Here is a 21,662-nt window from a genome sequence, read left to right as displayed (position 1 = left end):
AGAGAGATTTTGCTTGGGCAGGGCAGTAGCTCAGTGGCAGAGCAATGTTATGCATGCAGAAGGTCCCCATCATTTCCAGACAGGAGTGGAAAAGTCTTCTGTTTGAAACTCTCAATAACTGCTGCCTAGTCATGTCAGTAATACTGAGCTAGGGCATGTCTACACCTACGGGTGTAGAGGGCCGGAAAGGGGGCAATCCTGGACTTACCTACTTCCGGGATCATCGCCCTGTGTCTACAGGCAGCGCGTGACATCCCGGGAGGAAGAGGACATCGCGCCCACCATTTTGTTTTTTAATCGAAGAAGAGTGCAGGAGCGCTCCATCACAAACGTGAGATTTTTTTTTAAAAAAAACCTCCCACTCCCCCCACTCTGCCCCTGATGGGCATGGAGCTCCGTGCCCAGTTCCTGGCTCCTCACGTTTACTTGCGAGGAGCTGGGATGAAACAGGGATAGCCGGCCACATGTCCCACAGTCTCAGGATCATCCCGAGACCACGGGAAAAGTCGGGAAAAATGTGTCGGGCCATATTCTGGGGAATGGGAGGGATCATCCCTCCCTGCTCCCGGGATCCCTTGTGTGTTATGTGGACACACAGGGATGATCCCGGGGCAATCCCCGGGATATGTCCAGGTCTAGACATGCTCGTAGACAGAGACACTTGCAAAAGGGCAACTTCCTAGGTTTTCCTTGGCTAATTGGCTCTAGATGAACGATGACATCTCATCTCAACATTTATATAATGGGAGCCAATGTGGTGTAAGAGTGTTGGACAGGGACAAGGTAGACCTGGGTTGGCTCCTTGGAGCAAAGCATGCAGGTTATAAATGCAATGAATAAATAAATATTATATATGCTCTTTGGCCACAGAGATTGTTCAGTCATCAACCCATAATTCCTACTTCTATGCATTTGTTGGGTTCCCTCTACTGTCTCCTGTTGTTTTGGTTTCTGAAATCTGGAAGCTAGCACCAGATTACACCAAAATAAGGAAGTCCAGAGCTGGAATAGGCCAAGCATCCATGCCTTTCTGTGACATTTTGCTACTTTTATTCAAAATAATTTTAATAACACTGAAACAAACTGGGGCTGGGTGGTGGGTCCTGAAAACGTTTTCATGTTCTTCGAAATGCAGCCTATAGTTTTGGTATTGTTTCAGAGAGCAATTGAAAGGCATATTCACGGTTGAGAGGGGAGGATTTGTGTGTGTGAATGCTATAGCCCCATGTATTTATGCACATCAGCACTCAGCAATGAGACTTTCAAATTATTAATAGGCATTACTATAGAGAAACAGGCTTACCCCAGGTAAGTGGGTAGAGGATTGCAGCCTAAATGTGCATCAGCATGTGAATTGGCTCCCTGTGCCTACTCTAAAGTAAGAAAATAAAAGATGTAGCTAGCAGTTACATCTTTTAAAAAGTCATGTCTGTTTTGGCTCTATGCCAGAATTCATGGGACAGCACACACTGTTTGGGTAGCCTTACAGTAATGGGGAAGTATAAGGAAGTGGAGTGGGGAGATAACAAGCTCCATCACACCAGTGTTTAACACACTGTTGTCCTGCTTTGTTTACTGTTTTGCCCTGTGACCCTGACATGACATCGTCCCTGTCCTGCAGTCATCTCGCCTCTTCCCCTCCATTTTCCGTGTCTTTCTAGGGTGGGGAAAGTGCAGCATTTTTTCTCCATGTGGGATAGAACTGCCCTTCCATCCCCATGTGTTGCTGTCCTCGTGCTATATCACAGAACCTCCCTTGGGGGTATCTGTGTTGAAGGGCGGTCTTGTTGATGAAAGAGGAGGGTGTGCTGCGCCGCTCCAATGATTGTGCTTGTGCTGAGTCACTCAAATGTACCTCCACTGCTCCAACCCAACCCTCATTGCTCTCTCATTGCTACTTCTTCCCCTTGAAAGGTAGAAATGGAGCCAAATCGATCAAATGCTAAATCGTTAAAACAGTAGACAACCAAACCAGAGCGAGAGGGGAAAGGTGCCCACGTCCACCACACTGTCCATCAACCGCTAGAACCAATGAACTGGAGAGGGAAGGAAAAGGGGTAAGCGTAGTGGCAATACCAAGAAGTGCGAGTTGGCACAGGTGAAAAGGTAAACAAAGCAAACTAGCACAAGAATGCATACACGTGAAAGTGACCAGCGCTTGACGCACTAATGAAACAGAGGTGGAAATTGCGGATGCATACCAGCAAAAAACAAAAACAAAAAACACCGATGTGTGATGGAGCTCAAAATATCAAAGGTATGGTTTCAGAAAAGGGCATGTTCAAGAGGAAGAGCATTGTGGGCTGAAGCCTTTCAGCTGGATTAGGCCGGCGGGCCGAAGACTGCCTTAGCCGGTCTCTGGATTTCTTCTGCAGAAACATTCATATTTGAAGGTTCCTTTTCAAGAGAAAAATCAGGGTCGTTTCTAGGAAAGCCAAAGAAGCGTTGATAATTTCTTGAGGAGTTTTCACATATCCCTAACCATTTCCAAGGGATATCCCTAACAGTTGCTCAAAATAATAATCATATTGTGCTTTTTAGTAGGGTACATCTTTGACTGAGGTGCCTCCCCAGTACCACTGTTTCTGATGTAACATTCCGATTGCTGGGGAAAGCTATTAAGCCCCAATTTTGCCTTCCACATTCAAGTCATGGGTGTATAACGCAAATGTGATTCAGAATTCCAGTCCCTTTGCTCTATTTACTGTAGTCTAAAAATTAAGGTAATAGGAATGAATATTAGAAAGCATCTGCCAACTGTAAAGCAGGGAGAAATGTTCTTTGTGCAAAGCATCTGTTTTTAGCACAGTAAAGTGTAATTTTGTAGAAAGGATAACTTTGGAGCATCGGCTGAAGGTTTTATTAAAGCCATTGAAACTCCCCCTTTTCTTTCTGCTGCGCAAGGATCAAACACAGAAGTTCCCTTTTGTCTAGAGAAAAGGGAGGAAAGAGAGGGAGAAAAATAGTACTTGGATCTGTAGTCTAAGAGGGTTGATGGACAGGTAAAAGAGGAGAGTTGGAAGGTAGAAGAAGAGAATATATTAAGTATCAGGAGACGCTAGGGGAGACTGTGAAGGACATTTAACTGGAAAAGAATGAAATGTTCCGTGCTGCAACTTTGTGTGACTGGAACAAAGGCAATGCCTGATGTTTAATAATAAAAAGTTCTTTTCAAAAATTAGTTTTCCCTACTTACATGCTTGTGAAAAGGGCAATGGAACATTGCTTGTATATTTTAAGGAGACAATTGTAATTTTCTTGGTTTATAGTCTCTTGTCTCCTGGCAGTTGGTGGGTAGCTGTTGTTACAATATTTAATTTGAGCTAGGATGTACTGGCAGTGTCCAGGATGTCACAAGAACATTCTGTATCAAGGAATTGCTTAGTGGTTGACGGAAATATTCAAAATTGCCATCCAGCACACAGTGCAAATGAGGTTTCCCCCCGGCCCCCAGCAGGGTTGTCTGCTTTAATATATTTTATCAATAGATTCATCAACTAAAGCCTTACTTGATCAAATCACTGAGGGCCAAATTTAATTGGCAGAGCTGTGAGCTAAGGGCACATTTATTTTGTCAATGCTTGTGGTGTGATATTGTATTAGGAAATGAAGAAAACATTGAAATACGACATTTCTTGCTAACAATGAACACTGGCATTTGTTTATTTCATATTTCTCTCAGTATCTCAGAAAGACAGAAAGAAATATATTTTAGTGATATACACATTCACTTATAGTTAAAAGGCAGATGATTAATCAACTATAATGTATTTCATCTGTTGAGAGACTGCGTTTTCAAAGAAATGGAAGTATCTTCCAAATGAAGATGGTATTGTTTATTCAACTCATTAACCGTGGGTATTGTTTTGTTTGTTTGTCCCTTGTAGATAATTATAGTGTTTCTTGTGATATGGTATTATGCTTGTTCTGACCTTAGAGTCTAGTTACTTAGCAACAAAACTTTTGTTAACCTGCTGCTAACGTAACAGATATTTTTTTAAAAAAAAACCCACCCAGAAACACAGATTAAAATTATTGATTTTTTTTTTTGGCAGAATATACAGTGTTCTATTAAGGAGATCTTTTGTAAAAGCAATGAAAAATGAAGAACAGGCTACAATATAAAATTGATTAAGATGCTCAGGGCCAAACGAAACCTTTGAATTTGTTTACTTCGGAGTAAGCACATGCAACCCCAATTTGGATTGGGACCATGACACTCCAGGAAGGGGGGCTTTTCTCCACCTGTTTTTTATCTCCCAAATTCCACCATCCTCTGGGGAGGGGTGGGGGTAAAAAAAAAAAAAAAGCAAAGAAAATGTCTCCATTGATTCCAATTTTCTTTTTCTTATTTATTTATTTATTTATTTATTACATTTTTATACCGCCCAATAGCCGAAGCTCTCTAGGTGGTTCACAAAAATTAAAACCACAATAAAACAACCAACAGGTTAAAAGCACAATTACAAAATACAGTATAAAAAGCACAACCAGGATAAAAGCACGCAGCAAAATTGATATGAGATTAAAATACAGAGTTAAAACAGTAAAATTTAAATTTAAGTTAAAATTAAGTGTTAAAATACTGAGAGAATAAAAAGGTCTTCAGCTGGCGACGAAAGCAGTACAGTGTAGGCGCTGTTAAGAAAACAGTTAAGAAAACAGTGTAGTTTTCTTAAACCCCCACCTGGGTATGTGGGGATCTTGTGATGACAAAAAGTGGGGAGGAGCTTAAATGCCACCTCCCAGAGTGCTACTCTCCCAATCCCAATCAGGGTCGTACATGTTTACACTGGAATAAATAAGATTTGAAGAATGTTTCATTTGGCCCTCAGTTTCAGACCAAATCTGCTTCCATTATACAAGCTATCCACAATTCAAGTAAGGCACAAAGCTTAATTTGTGAATAATCCAATCCACAATTCAAGCATGCCACAAAGCTTAATTTAAAACTAGGGTTGGCAAACCTGTGTCCCTCCCAATGTTGTTGGAATCAAACTCCCAGCAGCCCCAGGCAACACGGCCAATGGTCAGAGGTGATGGGCATTGTATTCTAATAGCACATAGAGGGACAGAGGTCCCTCACCCCTGTTTTAAACCAACTAGGGGTGAAGGCAAACATTATTGTACATGTGTGTCTAGCAGGTATGTCTTTTCCCTTCATTTTTACTCTAGGGCAAGCCAATTCTTAAAAACTTCCCTGGCCCCCAAGCTAGGGTCCCTATCTGGATCTAGGCTCTTGCTCCCAGATCCAGATAGGGACCCTATTGTGGAGGAAAACTGACAAAAAAGAAGACACATCTGCTAGAGACAGATTTAAATTCATCTTTGCTTTGGCCCTTAGTGGATTCAATGTGAAGCTTTTGCTTCAGGTATATGGACTCATGGGTGATGGTAGCACTCCAATGACAAATCCCTTCAAGATGGCTAGTAAAGTCTAGAACAGTGGTTCCCAAACTTTTTCAGGTAACCATCACCTTGGTTCCAAAAACTCATGCCCAGTGCCCCCTACCCTACACTATAAAAATCATTATTCAAATAGTGGTTTTCAACGACCCACTAAGGAAGAAAATAACAATAAAATTCAAAACAGTAACAATTAATGGAATATTTATTCCAAAGCACCCGCTGCAGGCTTGCTGAGGGAGGGAGGGAAAAGAGAGCGAACGCCTCTGTTTTGCAGCCGGCGTGGCGGGGCACACCAAGCAGGATATGTCTCTTCGTTAGTGTTTTGGTGCTTTTGAAACATTTCAATTCACCGTTAAAAGGACTCTTCTTAAATAGTATTAATATATGTGTGGATTCTTCCCCTATATGGCTTGTGACCAAACTAACTTCTCCCATAAAAGTATCCCTGGGTTTTAAGACCTTCTGGAGAGGCGCTTCTCGGAAAAGACTACCTTGAGCGCCCCCCTTGCTGCTTCCTTGCCTCTTAACGCCCCCTTATGCAATCCCACCGCCCCCAAGGGGGCAATACCGCCCACTTTGGGAACCACTGGTCTAGAACTTGGGTTTGCCAGAGTTGGGTTGCCGCTATGTGAAGATGCAGTAGATGGCGATGCTGAGCTGGAAGGTATGTTTATTATTTGGGGCTGTTCACTAATGGAGATTCTATACCAAGTGAGGTGCAAGTTTAAAAAAAGACTATTATGTCTAAGGCACTGTAAATAGTATTCAAAATCCCCTCCTCATCACTAATTCATTTGTATTCATTATAAGCTAATATATTCATTTGGTATTCATGAGAATGGCCCAGTATAGATATCTCTCCGCAAATCAGCAGGTGGATTTAAAGGTATCTTTAATTTAACACTGAGCCCATGAATGGAAATGGGCAACACAAGTCTTTTAACCATGAAAGATGCTTAGTTTCGATTGATTTTTCCCCTTTTTTTTAAGGAGGGGAGCTGCACACTGCATTGATTTCAGCATTAAGCCTTCTTAATGCTGCATGTGTGCTTTTTGCTGTTCTTCAGCTTGTTCCGCTGATTCAGTCTGACGGAAGGTGATCTCTCTCTCTGTTGCGACGCAGCTAATGCCGTAAAAATGCTAAAAACAGATTGCTGAGTTTGCCGGGCAGTAATGGCAGCTAAGAGACTCATCAAGTTAATTGCTCCTCCCCACACTTTCACTGCCTTTTGAAGGTGGGCAAGTAGGGGAGGGGAGAACTGGACTTTTTTTTCCTCCCTTGACCCCTTCCCCTCCCTTAAAAACAACTTAAAAACTAAACCAAACCAAGAGCCTTTGGAATTTCATGCATGGCATTGCATCCCTCCCAGAATTAAGAAACCAGATCTTAAACTTTACTAAGAAAAGAAAACAAAAGAAAAGAAATCAAGGATATTAATAATGCATGCAATGCATCCATAGACTACCCTGTTGGCAGACCGCAGGCCGTAGTTTGCTGAGTGATGAGGTTGTTAACGCATAGGTGGCTATGTCATAAGTAAAAATAATAGGCCCAGGAAAAGCTTAAAAATGTTTACCTTCAGCAGAGCTCCCATATCTCAGGGTCATAACTCCCATTAATGGAGGCATGATGAAATTTGCGGTTTTGTGAAGCCTCTACACCACCCCCACAACTCCACACACACACACACACACACACACACTGCCCCTTTTTTTGTTTGCTTGCACCAAAATGATCCAGATTACATCAGGGCTAATGCATCTCCAACATGAAAAATCTATAACAAACAGGTCTATAACAAACAGATCTATAAAAAGGACACCATTTTCCATCCTCATGAATTCATTGTCATGTGCTGACAACTGAAACCTATTCTGCAGCCTCCAAATATTTTAATAATAAGCCGTTGCTGGCTTGCTGCAGTCCCCGGAGGGAAGGATGAGAAGAGTCCATTGTGCTGTCTCAAAAAGAAAGAAGAGAAAGCCTGCATTTAAAGCTTGGTTATATATAACAATTCAGGGCATAAATTAGGAGAGTACTTTTTAACTGTGGGTGTTTCCACTCTAGGACCCTTTAATGTTATGCGTGCAGTCAATGTTCTTCTGCAATCAGCTGGGAACAGAAGTATAATTATGGTTGCACATGTGGAAGCTGTTTCCTTGCTAACATCCCACAACCCCAATCCACATTATAAATGCATAAGTAATAAGCATTGCTGGGCATATCACCATGCTGGATTTTCTTCTTACCTGCAAAGATATGCACAAAAGGGCCACTTCATAATGTAGCTGTATGCAGGTTTTTTTTTTTGTCCTTTATGCACAATTGCACTTTCTATTATTATTATTATTATTATTATTATTATTATTATTATTATTATTGATGCACTTCTATGCAAAAAAAATGAATTATAAATGTAAGCTACTGGAGAACATAGAATGGCAGGAGGATGTGCATTGCAGGTGAGAAAACTGTAAAGGTTTAAGTAGGTAACACAAGATGAGGCAGAAATGTGTGGTAAAAGGCACTATCACCAGCCACATTAATGATGGACCAACTTACCCCAACAGAAATTCTAATTTGCTTGTGAAGTGATGAACTTCTCTGTCTAATCTCAGATGAAAGTTCTCCATTACTTTGAGATCTCATTGTGTATATATATACAAATGACTTCACATGCATATCAACATACTGCGTCTTGGGAATCATAATATGGAATCATGCATCATTATGTTATGTTTCTCTCTGGAATTGGCTCTTTTCATGTGCCCTATTCATTCTACAGTGGATATATCTGGTGTCATGGCATGAGATGCTGCAACCTTGATGAAGCTAAGCGGGTCTAGGCCTGGTCAGTTTCTGGAAGGGTGACTACTAAGGAACCCCATGTACATGGATTCCTGCATTGAGCAGGGGTTTGGACTCGATGGCCTTGTAGGCCCCTTCCAACTCTATGATCCTATGATCTCTTTCTATTATCTCTATATGGAGTGGCTGGAGCTGGTGTGAGCTATTGCGATGCATGTAGGAGCTGTTGAGGAGGCACCTCCTTCTACTGAAGGCCAGATCGCCATCATATGAACAATTTTTAAAAAGGGATCCAAAGGGAATGCAGAAAATTGTAGAACATTTAGTGGAAGAAGAGTCTTTAGTCTCGCTGAAGAAGAATCAACATGACTTCTGCAAGGGCAAGTCCTATCTCACTAACATTTTACCATTCTTTGGGAGTGTCAACAACAAGCATATGGATAAGGGAAATCCAGTAGACATTATATATTTATTTATTGCATTTGTATACCGCCCCATAGCCAAAGCTCTCTGGACAGTTTACACAGGCTTTGAATTTCAAAACGCATTTTTGACCTGGTCATTCATCAAAGGCTTCTGAGCAAATTTAGCAGTCATGGGATAAGAGGATGGTGTCTCTTAACCAGTACCTGGTTAAAGAACCAAAAGAAGAGAGTAGGGATAAATGAACAGTTCTCCAAATGGAGGGATGTGGCAAGTGGAGTACTTTTAAGGATCAGTATTGGTACCTGTGCCAATACAGGTAGATTAAAGAAGAAGAAAAATAAATTATTTGTAAGTAGGAGCTAGCCAAAGCCACCTTGAGGCCAGTATTGGGAGAAAAGGCATCATCATCATCATCATCATCATCATCATCATCATCAGGATCAGGTTATAGCAACCAAGAACTACCAAAAATTCATAATAAAAGATAAGAATGTAACAACAGACCTATGCAAGAAATGCCATCAATTCCAAGAACCAATAAACCATGTAACAGGAGGATGTAAGATTCTGGCAGGAATGGACTATATGGACAGACACAATACAGCTGCAAAAATAATTCACCAACAACTGGCCATCAAATTCAACCTTATCAAACAACCTACACCATACTATACATACTCACCTGAAACAATCTTGGAAAATGCAGATCATAAAATATACTGCGACTGAACAATTCATATTGACAAAACAATACCTTGCAACTGACCAGACGTAACAGTCATAGCCAAAAAAAGAAAAACACACATACCTCATCGACACAGCAATACCAAATGACAAAATATAGTTGAAAATGAAGAGGAAAAGAGAGAAAAATATATACCACTGGCCATGGAAGTCAAAGAACTATGGCAACAGGAAAAGGTCACTATTATTCCATTAGTCACATCAGTCACCAGCATCACCTCAAAGAACTGTACAGAAAACCTTCAGAAACTGGGCCTACCATAATATACCCACACCACCATCCAGAAAGCAGTCGTAATTAAAACATGCTCATTTGTCAGGAAATTCCTGAATCTGTAAAAGACAGCATGACTTGGCAATGCCCATCATGTCCATCTACAAAAACTGCCTTGAGTGAGAAAGATAATAATAATAATAATAATAATAATAATAATAATAATAATAATAATAATAATACCAATTTGTTCGGGGTAGGAAAACCAAACTTGGATTGTGAAGATTTGAAAAGGATCTCTTCAAACTGTGTGACTGGGCAATAAAATGAAAAATGCAGTTCATTGAAAGTGTAAAGTTTTTGCATATATACTGATTTGCATATACTGCATATAACTTTGCATATACACTGATTTGGACTAAGCTGGCAGTGACTGACCAGAAAAAGGAACTTGGAGTCATGGTGGATGGCTCAATGACCACATTAATTCAGTGTGGCAGCTGTGAAAAACACATTTTTTGGGGGTCAGGGATCATTAGGAAAGGGACAGAAAAGAAAGCAGCAAACATTGTAATGCCTTTATACAAGTCAGTGATGAGGCCGCACTTGGAATATTGCATACAGTTTGGATTATCACACCTCCAAAAGGATATCGCAAAGGTAGAAATGGGGGCTGACACAACTTCCCTAGGAGGAAAGGTTACAGCAGCTGAGTCTATTTAGTTTTGAAAAAAGGCAAATAAGGGGAGATATGCTAGAGGTGTAAAAAAAATAAATATGCATGATGTTGAAAGAATGGAGAAAGAGAAGTTTGTCTTCTGTTCTCATAATACTAAATTCCTGGTTATCCCATGAAGCTGAATTGGGGTAAGGGGAGATTCAGGACAGATGGAATGAAGTACTTCCTAACACAGCACACAGGCACAGGGGTGGCATGTCGCTGAATACCAGTTTCTCAGGTTATTGCCCCCTCCCCCCGCCCATGTCCTGATTCCATATCATCTGGTTGGTCAAGGGCAGGAAGCAGGATGCTGGATAAGCCTAGATAGGAATCTTATGTATGAAAAATGTATTTAACTGTGCATTTGTGTGCAGATTTTATTTAAAAACATATTCGCAGATTAATGCGGAAACAAGATGGCATGGACAAACGAATTAACACATGTGAAAATGACACCTACCAGAAATAGACTGATGTGTCCTTTTCTAGTGCTGGGAATAGATGTGTGATAACCTTCCCCCTTGGTCTTTTGAAGTACAAGGCAGTTTCATACTTCTATATGCCAGCTTCCAGCAGAGAAGAAAGATCTGGATACTTACAGTTTTGTAATATCGATTTGTTTACCTATGTACATGATAAGAAAGCAGCGAGCAAGAAGGTTCAGAGGCAGGTAATGCTAATCCCAAAGCAGCATCAGTCACCAGGGGAGTGTAGCTAGCACACCTCAAGTTCAAAACATCTTTCACCAGTTCTCATTTCTCTGGACAATATGAGAGACATGTTTCTAGCCCTTAAGGCCACAAATATAGGTTTTAAAGAGAATGGGTAGGATCTCTAGGGGTCAAGGGGGAGTATCCAATCTTAGTCCTACATAGAATAGCCCCTTGAAATGAATGGGACTTAAGCATCCACTAACTTAAGATTCATTCATTCCGATGGGGTTATTTATGTAGGACTAATATTGGATACTACTCATGGTTTCCAGGGATCAATGGCCAACACAAGCACATTGTCTTTAGTAGAAGTATAAAAAAGAACATAAGAACATAAGTACCATGTTGGATCAGACCAAGGGTCCATCTAGCCCAGCACTCTGTTCACACAGTGGCCAACCAGCCATCAACCAGGGATGAACAAGCAGGACATGGTGCAACAGCACCCTCCCAACCATGTTCCCCAGCAACTGGTACACACAAGTTTATTGCCTCGAATACTGGAGATAGCACACAATCATCAGGGCTAGTAGCCATTGATAGCCTTTGCCTCCAGGAATTTATCCAACCCCCTTTTAAATTCATCCAGATGGGTGGCCATCACTAATTAATGCAAATCAAGGAAATACCATGCTAATTTGCATAAGGCATACATGTCACAAAATTCTTCTTATCTTGGCAGAATCTGAGCTAACTTAGTACTAATATTTAAATGTATTTTATGTGTGAAGTACACATGGCCACACACACACACACATATGAGAGAAAACAAAAAGGGATACATATAGGAAGTGGAAGGAAGGCCAGGCTACAAAAGAAGAGTACAGACAGGTGGCACAGAAGTGCCGAAATGGCGTCAGGAAGGCTAAAGCTGAGAATGAGCTGAAATTAGTGAGGGATGCTAAAAGCAATAAAAAGTCTTTCTTCAGATACGTGAGTAGTAAAAGACAGAGGAAAGAAATGGTGGTTCAGCTGCTTAATGCGGATGGCAAATTGATAACAGATGACAAAGAAAAGGCTGAAGTGCTCAATTCCTACTTTGCCTCAGTTCTCCCAAAAGCAGGTCTATGACCCTCCTGGAAAAAGTGAAGCAGACGTTGAGGGGGCAGGATTGCAGTTTGAGATTGATAAACAAATGGTCAAAGAACACCTAATTTCCTTGAATGAGTTCAAATCTCCAGGGCCCGATGAACTGCATCCTAGAGTAATGAAGGAGCTAGCGGAAGAACTCTCAGAACTTTTGTCTATTATCTTTGCAAAATCATGGAAGACGGGTGAAGTGCCGGACGAGTGGAGGAGGGCTAAAGTTGTCCCTATCTTCAAAAAGAGCAAAAAGGAGGTACCTGGGAACTACAGACCAGTCAGTCTAACATCCATCCCTGGGAAAATTCTGGAGCAGATTATAAAGAAGTCAATTTGTAAACACCTTGAAATCAATGCAGTGATTACTAGAAGCCAACATGGATTTGTCAGGAACAAGACCTGTCAGACTAATTTGATCTCATTTTTTGATCGGGTAACCTCCCTTGTGGACTGTGGAAATGCTGTGGACGTCATATATCTTGACTTCAGCAAAGCTTTTAACAAAGTACCACATGACATTCTGATTAACAAACTAGCTAAAAGTGGGCTAGATGGAATAACTATTAGGTGGATTCACAGTTGGCTACAGAATTGGACTCAAAAGAGTACTTATCAATGGAACCTTCTCAAACTGGGAGAGGCAACGAGTGGGGTACCGCAGGGCTCAGTCCTGGGCCCAGTGCTCTTCAACATTTTTATTAATGATTTGGACGAGGAGGTGCAGGGAACGCTGATCAAATTTGCAGATGACACCAAATTGGGTGGGATAGCTAATACCCTGGAAGACAGAAACAAACTTCAAAGTGATCTTGATAGGCTGGAGGGCTGGGCTGAAAACAACAGAATGAAATTTAATAGGGATAAATGCCAAGTTCTACATCTAGGAAATAGAAACCAAATGAACAGTTACACGATGGGGGATACTTGGCTCAGCAATACTACAAACGAGAATGATCTTGGAATTGTTGTAGATCGCAAGCTGAATATGAGCCAACAGTGCGATATGGCTGCAAGAAAGGCAAATGCTATTTTAGGCTGCATTAATAGAAATATAGCTTCCAAATCACGTGAGGTACTGGTTCCTCTCTATTCGGCCCTGGTTAGGCCTCATCTAGAGTATTGCATCCAGTTCTGGGCTCCACAATTCAAGAAGGACGCAGACAAGCTGGAGCGTGTTCAGAGGAGGGCAACCAGGATGATCAGGGGTCTGGAAACAAAGCCCTATGAAGAGAGACTGAAAGAACTGGGCATGTTTAGCCTGGAGAAGAGAAGATTGAGGGGAGACATGATAGCACTCTTCAAATACTTAAAAGGTTGTCACACAGAGGAGGGCCAGGATCTCTTCTCAATCCTCCCAGAGTGCAGGACACGGAATAACAGGCTCAAGTGAAAGGAAGCCAGATTCCGGCTGGACATCAGGAAAAACTTCCTAACTTTTAGAGCAGTGCGACGGTGGAATCAGCTACCTAGGGAGGTTGTGGGCTCTCCCACACTAGAGGCATTCAAAAGGCAGCTGGACAAGCATCTGTCAGGGATGCTTTAGGGTGGATTCCTGCATTGAGCAGGGGGTTGGACTCGATGGCCTTGTAGGTCCCTTCCAACTCTGCTATTCTATGATTCTATGAGAGAGAGAGAGAGTTTGGTCTAAAGCAGCAGAAAGCAACAATGGATCCATTGTGGTTGCAGTCAGTCTTAAGATACAATGTAACAGAAAGATAGAGACACCATCAGATGAGTATTTTATCACCTGGATGTTCGTGTGTCTTTTAGTTGACAACATCCACCTCCCACGTGCCTCCCACTCCTTCTTGCCTGTTTTCCATCATAAAATGCCCCTCTTAATCCGACTTTTTTTTTAAAAAAAAATGGAATGTGCTGCTGTTTCCTGCTGTGTGCAGGAAAAGCAGCACAATAAAAACACCCCCTGAATGGGCCATGTGGTCTTTGTTTATGTCCTCTTTCTTCTGCAGGTAGAAAGAGGAAGTATTGTGGGATAGGAGCAGGCGCAGAGAAGTGACGGTAGGGAACCGCGATCCCCCCCATCTGAAAGACTAATAGCAGAATATCTAAAAATATATTTAAAACTAAACCTTTCTGCCCTCATCAGTAGCTGTGCTGTTACAAGGAGGAACACGAGTGGCCATATATATATGGCTATATGTTGCCTGCATGAAAAGCACACTATTTGTTCCTTTCTGTACGTACTTCTTTTTCTAAGTTATTTCTTTGCCTTTGTGCTGTGAAATTTCTGTTAGTGCTGGACATTAATTCCTTAGCCTTACCCCCATTCTCTTGCCTTATTTACTAGATTTTTAGGCAGCCTGTTCTAGTTTAAAAATATCCTGAGCAAGCACCTTGGAAATTCAGTAAACAAATGGGAGAAAATTTGAGATAAGCTGCTGAAATATTCAGCAGAAACAAGGGCAAGACAGCAGAGTAGATAGAACAAAAATGCTCAATGGTATAGATTTTGCACAGTGCATAAAATACTTTTTTTTCTTTTCTTTTGCATATCGGCTGTATATGTTTGGCTAGATCTGTTATTTTCATAGCAGACTCACAATCAGAATAATGTTGTGTAAAATGCAGGTATCAACAGAAAGTTAAACCTACCATTAAATACCGTTTATTATTGGCCATTAACTTTCATGTTGCACTAATAATAGTTGAACTCACACCTTTCTTGTCTGTTGCTTCTTGGATGTGCTTTCAAATGCTCATTTCCTTCCCTTATAAAAAATACTCTCAACGAATGGCAGAAAAATATAGGGATGATACCGAGGGCCTTGCTAGATGATGCTGGATAAGCTGGCAGGGAGGCGGGGCGACGGCGCGCTAACTTTAGCACGTGCCGCCCCGCCTCCTACACGCACGACACACAGGGACTACGGAAGCCCTGCAGCATCGGCCTTTTTTTTTTTTTACTGTTAAAGGGGCCATGTGCGGCCCGAAGACTCCAGACAAGGTAAGTTTTTTTTTTACAAAAATAAAGCCCCCCCCGCTCTCCCTGCCCCTGATTCCCCCCTGCCTGCTCGCTCGTCCTCCCCCCTCTTGCCATCCCCGATCCCGTCCCCGATCTTCTCCCCCCCCTTGCCATCCCTGATCTTCTCCCTACCCCTCTTGCCATCCCCGATGCCGTGCCCGGCTTCCCCCCCCTTGCCACCCCCGATCTTCTCCCCACCCCTCTTGCCATCCCCGATGCCATGCCCGGCTTTCTCCCCCCCTCTCTCCTGGCCTTCTCCCTGCCCCTCTCTCCCCCCCCCCCCGGGATCACCACCCACCTGATGGGCACAGCGCTCGTATGAGCGCTGTGCCCAGTCCGTGGCTTTTCCCGGCTATTCGCGAGTAAGCGAGTAGCCGCAAAAATCCACGGACCCTGCTAGATGTTCCGCAGCCCCGGCCTCAGGCTGGGGCTGCGGAAAAGGCGCGCCATAAGCGACTTCGCTTATGGCGCGTTAGGGGAGGCTTTAGCGCGGCCTGACCCCGGATTCCCCTGTGCATCATCTGGACGCACAGCAGGGAAACCGGGCCTCACAGCGCGCTAAGGCCTCATCTAGCAATGCCCTGAGACGGAGTTGTTTGCAAACACCAAATAAAGGAACTTTTCTTTCCCTGACATAGGATTGGATCCAGACTCGCATTTGTTGCACTTACCTCCCGTTGAAATCAATGGAACTTAATTTGTCCCTTTAATTTTAATGGAATCAAAGGGGGCAAACTACACATTACATTAGCATGCAGCTGCCCTTCTGCTTTTCATTTACACTCAAAAGTAAAGTTGTGGGCTCCTGATGTGGATTGTGACCATCATGGATGGGGGGTTAACCTCCCCACTATTACTTCTCTCCTGAAATTCACCTCCCCCCACCAGCGAGGTTTTTCAAAGGGGAAGAAAAGGCCTCCACTGGCACCGATTTTAGGGGGGAAGCAGCTGGGGGAAAGTTTAAATGTTCCCTCCCCATGCATGGTGGTCCCAATCTGGATCAGGGCTGATGAGTAAATAGAAAGTGGAGAAGCAGCTGCATGCTATGCATTTAATATAACATGTAGTTCAACAAGCTTGATCTGGATCAAGCCCATTATTTTTTCATAGTGGAATGAACTTTTACTATTAAAGAACAGTCACATGAGCAGCCATTGGCAGCCCAGACATGGGATTGCCACCTCAGGAGGGAGGAAGGGACAGCAAGGTCAATCTAGGCTGGAGAATCCAATATCTCATCTCATCTTTCCTGCATTCAACAGTGGTGTCAGCAGCTCTGGGCTTGTCTATATGGCACCTTTAACCCACCTTTAATGCTCATTTCCCCATTTTACGTCACACAACAAAGCCGCATATTCGCTACGGTGCCGGGTTTTACATGAGATAATGCGCATATTCGAATTTGCGATATAACACGACTTTTGGATCATGTCCGACTTTGCACCACATTATGTGTATGTGTCCATGAAGGGGTTAAGTCGCATTTTGACAGGTGGGCGGACCTTTGGTGCTAAGACAATGTGATTGGCCAATTTCCTGCTTTCCCACCTATCCACTGCCTCATTCCTTCACGCCCTTTTTTTTAGCCCCGAGACAGCTTAAAACAATGAGGGAAAACAGGCAGGCAGGGGAAGGAAACATCTTCCATCCCCTCTCGCAACCTCCTCTGCTGCCTTGTTCCCCCCCCATTTTTAATTGCACTGGGGGGGGGGAAATCAGGACATAAATCACTGTGACATACTTTTTTACATTCAAATCAATGAAAAATCGGGTTAAAATTAAAGGAGAAGCAATCCTGCTGTCTTATAGATGAGGGCCAGGTCTCTGAGAACCTACCCAGGAGGAGAAGTAAAGCAAAACCTGTGGTGCTCGTGCTGCTGCACACAACATACTTGTATCTCAGGCCCTCTTGGTGGGAGTCTGCTTGGGGTGGCCAAGTCCAGAATTTACGGCTTCTCCTTCCCTTCATAGTGGATGTGGCTAGTTCAAAACACTTTGTAAAATCCATCCCATTTCTAGCACCTCTGGATTTCCAAGACCAAGAGGGACCCTAGCCCTTTGTAAGTTGCATCAAGCTATACCCCACCCCACTCCAGATAAAATGGTAAAGCTGTTCCTGCAGAATTGTCTCTTTCTGGGAAGAGCCAAAAACAAAAGGAGAGCTATCCAAAATAGGTCAGAAAAAAAGAGATACGGGTTATCAGGATGCAAAATATTTATTTTCACAAAGCCCGACACATTTTGGCCTGTACTTTATTCAAAGGCCTTCCTCAGGGGGTATTAGAAGATAGTGTCTGCAGAATTTCCTCTAGCAAAATAATTGTCTCCTGTGACAATTTTAACAACCCCCTGAGGAAGGCCTTTCAATAAAGTACAGGCTGAAACATATTGGGTTTCATGAAAATAAATATTTTGCATCCTGAGAACCTGTTTCTCTTTTTCTCTTTCTGGGAAGATAGACAAGCCCCTTGGGTTTGAACCTGAATACCCTTTGCTCCTGATGCACTTAGACCTTCAGAGCAATTTTGGCTTTGTTGAACAAGGGATGAGAGGATGTGATTGTACATGCTCCAAGATTCTTTTTGTGTGGTGTTTCTGAATATTCTTTTTGCGCACATTTCTGTGGCAAATCAGCCCACAAAAAGAACGTTGATACAACTGTATGAAAATGACAGTGTTCTTGCTTTAGTTGCACTGCGTTATCAATGCACACAAGTGCACCTGATCATTGGTAAAACACTGCTTGTAAGGAATCTTGGTGCAATCATGTGGAGTTACATCAAGCGGATTTTATTGTAGTGTTTCGCTAATGTACAACATGAACAAAGCAAAGGGTCTGAAAGCTCTTGGCTTTCTTGTTCTCTCCTTCAGCCAGAGCTTGATGGTGGTGCACCAGCATTCATGTCACCTCATGTCCTAACGCTAGACAAGCCTGTCTTGTTACAATCCATGAAATGAGAAAAGTATTACTTTAGCATCAGTACAAAAACAGATACACTTTAAAACTCGATGGCTGAACTCCTGCCTATGGTTACGCACACGTAAATCCTACTTAAACCAGTGGGAAGAGCTCAGACGCTAACTGTGTGTGGAATTGCAGCCTAAGCATTTTAAACATTGTTACAAGCATGATTAATTCTGCATCATTTGAGCATAAAGCCTTGCTTCGTAAATGGCTCTCACACAGCCAAAGCAGAGAACTTCTGCATGTTCATAAGGTGCAGACCTGTAATTTTGAACCAGAGAAAAGTACATTAGTGGCAGTATCATACATAAAAAAACACCTCAAATCTTGTTTTCCCAATTACTCATTATGAAACAGGGCTCTCTAATGGGAATAAGCTAAGCTAGTAAACTGCTTCTTCAGCAATTTACATTCACATCTGAATCCAGTTGTGACAATGAGATAAATCATGCACAGATACTTTCAGGGAGTAAAATTACAGGCAAATTAGAATTTCCTTCCTAACACTATATTGTACTAGTATGAATATGCTTGTTATGCAAGTCCATTTTCACTAAGGTATTTCAGTATAAATACTTGGTCCACAATTCATCATGAAATTCTCCTTCAAAAGACCTGTTGGTATTATTATTATTATTATTTACAATATATAGCGCTCAATTATGTAACACAGATTCCAGAGCAGTGAACATAGGCATAAACAGTAAAAGTAAGAAGATTAAAAAACCAAATTAAAATTGTTCCATTTAAAAACAAAGGAACCAGAAAAAGGAACTAGAAAATTAGTGGCGAGACAGTTGAGGAAGGCTTCTCGAAACAGGGTTGTGTTCAGAAGGCATTGGAAGTAGCCTAGTGTTGGTGCCTGCCTGACCTCCAGGGGCAGAGAGTTCCACAGAGAAGGGGCCACCACATTAAAGGCTCTTGTCCTGGTGGATTCCAGTACATCCACAGGTCCATGTGGAACTACCAAGAGCATGCCCTCTGATGACCTCAGTGATCGGGCAGGTTGGTAATGGAGAAGGCGCTCTCTCATGTATCCTGGTCCCAAGTTGTTTAGGGCTTTGTACACTAGTACCAAAACCTTAAACCTGGCCTGGTAGCCAATAGGTAGCCAATGCAATTCCCTTAGCAAAGGAGTTATATGCTGAAAACAGGCTGTTCCTGACAACCGTTGAGGTGCTGCATTCTGCACTAGCTCCAGGTTCCGGAGCAGTTTTAAGGGCAGCCCCATATACACCACATTGCAGTAATCCAGTGTTGCGTTTACTAATGTCCGTACCACTGTGGCCAAGCTATCTCTGTCCAGAACAGGCCGTAGCTGGCGAGCCAGCTGCAGCTGGTAAAACGCGCTCCAAGCCGCCACGGTTGCTTGGGCCTCCAGTGGCAATGATGGATCTAGGAGTACCCACAAACTACAAACTTCATCTTTGAGAGGGAGTGCAACCCCATCCAGAACAGGTAATGAGCCTATTTCCTGGGCTTGGGAACCACTCACCCACTGGCTTCCATTTTGCCCGGATTCAGCTTCAGTTGACTGCCCCTCATACAGCCCATTACTGAAATGAATAGAAACCATGCAAGAGTAAGGCAGCTCTGCAGAAATCAGTGGCTAACTTAAGTCCCACGGAGTTCAGTGGGGCTTTGGCTTGACTTTCTTCCTCTGGATCAGGGCCAAAGTGAATATTTGGGAACTTGTTTATTTAAATGGTAGAAATATATTATGTTCTTAAAATAAAATTTGAAGTGCTTACTGGTTCTATCTATAGTGTAGGATGAATGATGTTTGGGGCATTACTAGACGCGGCTGTAGTGCGCATTACCTTCCGGTGAAGCCTCTTTCTCCCGTCTTTAAAAAAAGTGAGTTCTGGTGCGCCTTTTCCTGCCGGCCCGCGCTAATTCGGAGTACGTGTGGGAGGATGTGAGGTCACTGCGGTCCGCACTGGTCAGGAAAAGGCGTGCTAAGGGGAGTGGCCAGTGGCTTCGGTCAAGCAGCCTCCGCCATTTGCGCCCAGTCCGTCAGCTAGGGCAGCGCAGCTGAGCGGCTTTTTATTATTATTCTTCCCACAGTGACAGTTTGCGCAGGACCGGAGGACCGGAAAAGTGGCTGGTGTGCTGCTGGGGGTGGGTGGGGGATGGGTGGGTGATGTGCACCTGTTTTTCCTATTTCAACCTCTGCGTGGGTCACTTTTCGGAAAGGCGGGCATCCAACAGTCATGGGAAGTTGCTGACTCCTCGGGTGGGCAGCCACAGCGGCCGCATAATGGCGGTGCTGTACGCTGCGCCGAAGATGTAAAGGCTAGCGGGGACTGAGGGGGACGGTCCAGGCATGAAGGGCTGTGTGCCTGTTGGTGTGGGTACGCGGCTGGAAGAGGGCACAGCTGTTTCTGGGCTGCTGCCATGCCTACGCCCAGATGTGGGTTGGCTCCGTGGGATGGGGGGAGGCCACAGAGGCGGTCATCACCACCGACACTTCAGAGGCATGATGGGAGATGTAGGCACAGAGTGCCCATGCAGACGACTGACCTCGGGTCATATTACACCCGCCATGACCCCCATCAGGAAGTGACCGCATCAAAGTTGACCCTCAGCACCGGCACTCGCTGGTGCCTGAGGGGGCTGCTACGCAGCAGCAGCACCAGCAGCAGCAGCAGCACTTCAGCTGGCACTGCCACTGCCGCCGCCGGTGCCACGACAGCATCGCTGACAGCTGCGCAAGCGATCTACGCTGTTTGCGGTCTTTCAGACTTGCGCAAACCGTGCGGCGAGCGAAACCCCCCCCCCCCCCGCGGAAATCAGGCCGGTGTGGCTGCGCAGCCGTGCTCGAGGCGGCAGCAGCACAACCGGTGCAAACTTCCGCCACAAATCTAAGGAAGGTGTGGATCATGAGGCATCACTGCTGAACGGGGAAATCCGCTTTCACCGCTCCTCAACGACGGAACACCCAGTAGGTCTAGCAAAGCCCTTGCTGTATAGAAGTAGGGATGGGGGAAGCTCTGGTCCAAGATCTGGATATGGCCTATTGAGCTTCTGCATCCAGTTCCCTGGGCCTCACACCCTCTTCCAGCAAGGAAAAGCTCTGATCTCTGATCAGCTACTGATAAGAAATCAGAGCATTTTTCCCTGCAGGGGAAAGGACCATGAGAAGGAAGCTGCTAAATGATTCAGTCTTACTTATTTCTGAGGCTTGCCATCCTTACTATTGAGTAGACATGCAGAGTCTACCCTGTTTCCTAGTGACTTGATGCTGCTCATGCTTACTTCTGGGTAGACATACAGAGGCTAGATATTTGGATGCTATTTGAAAAAACCACTGAGTGATTCAGTCCTGCTTACTTCTGTGTAAACATGCAGAGGCTTGTCCTGCTTACTTGTAAGTAGCCATGCTGCTCATGCTTACTTGTGAGTAGACAGAGGCTTGGGATTTGGGATGTTATTTGTAAATGCTCCTGAACGCTTGAACCCTGCTTTTTTTCTGAGTAGACGTGCCAAAACCTTGTCCAGGCAGAAGCCTTGCACTTCTAAGTAGACTTAAAATTGGTTATAATTACATTTTGGCTGGGCCCATGCTGCCTTTCGCCCCACCCACAGATGGAAT

This window comes from Elgaria multicarinata, chromosome 10 (genome assembly GCF_023053635.1).
Source record: "Elgaria multicarinata webbii isolate HBS135686 ecotype San Diego chromosome 10, rElgMul1.1.pri, whole genome shotgun sequence".
NCBI classification, from domain to species: domain Eukaryota; kingdom Metazoa; phylum Chordata; class Lepidosauria; order Squamata; family Anguidae; genus Elgaria; species Elgaria multicarinata.
Note: the sequence above shows the minus strand (reverse complement) of the source record.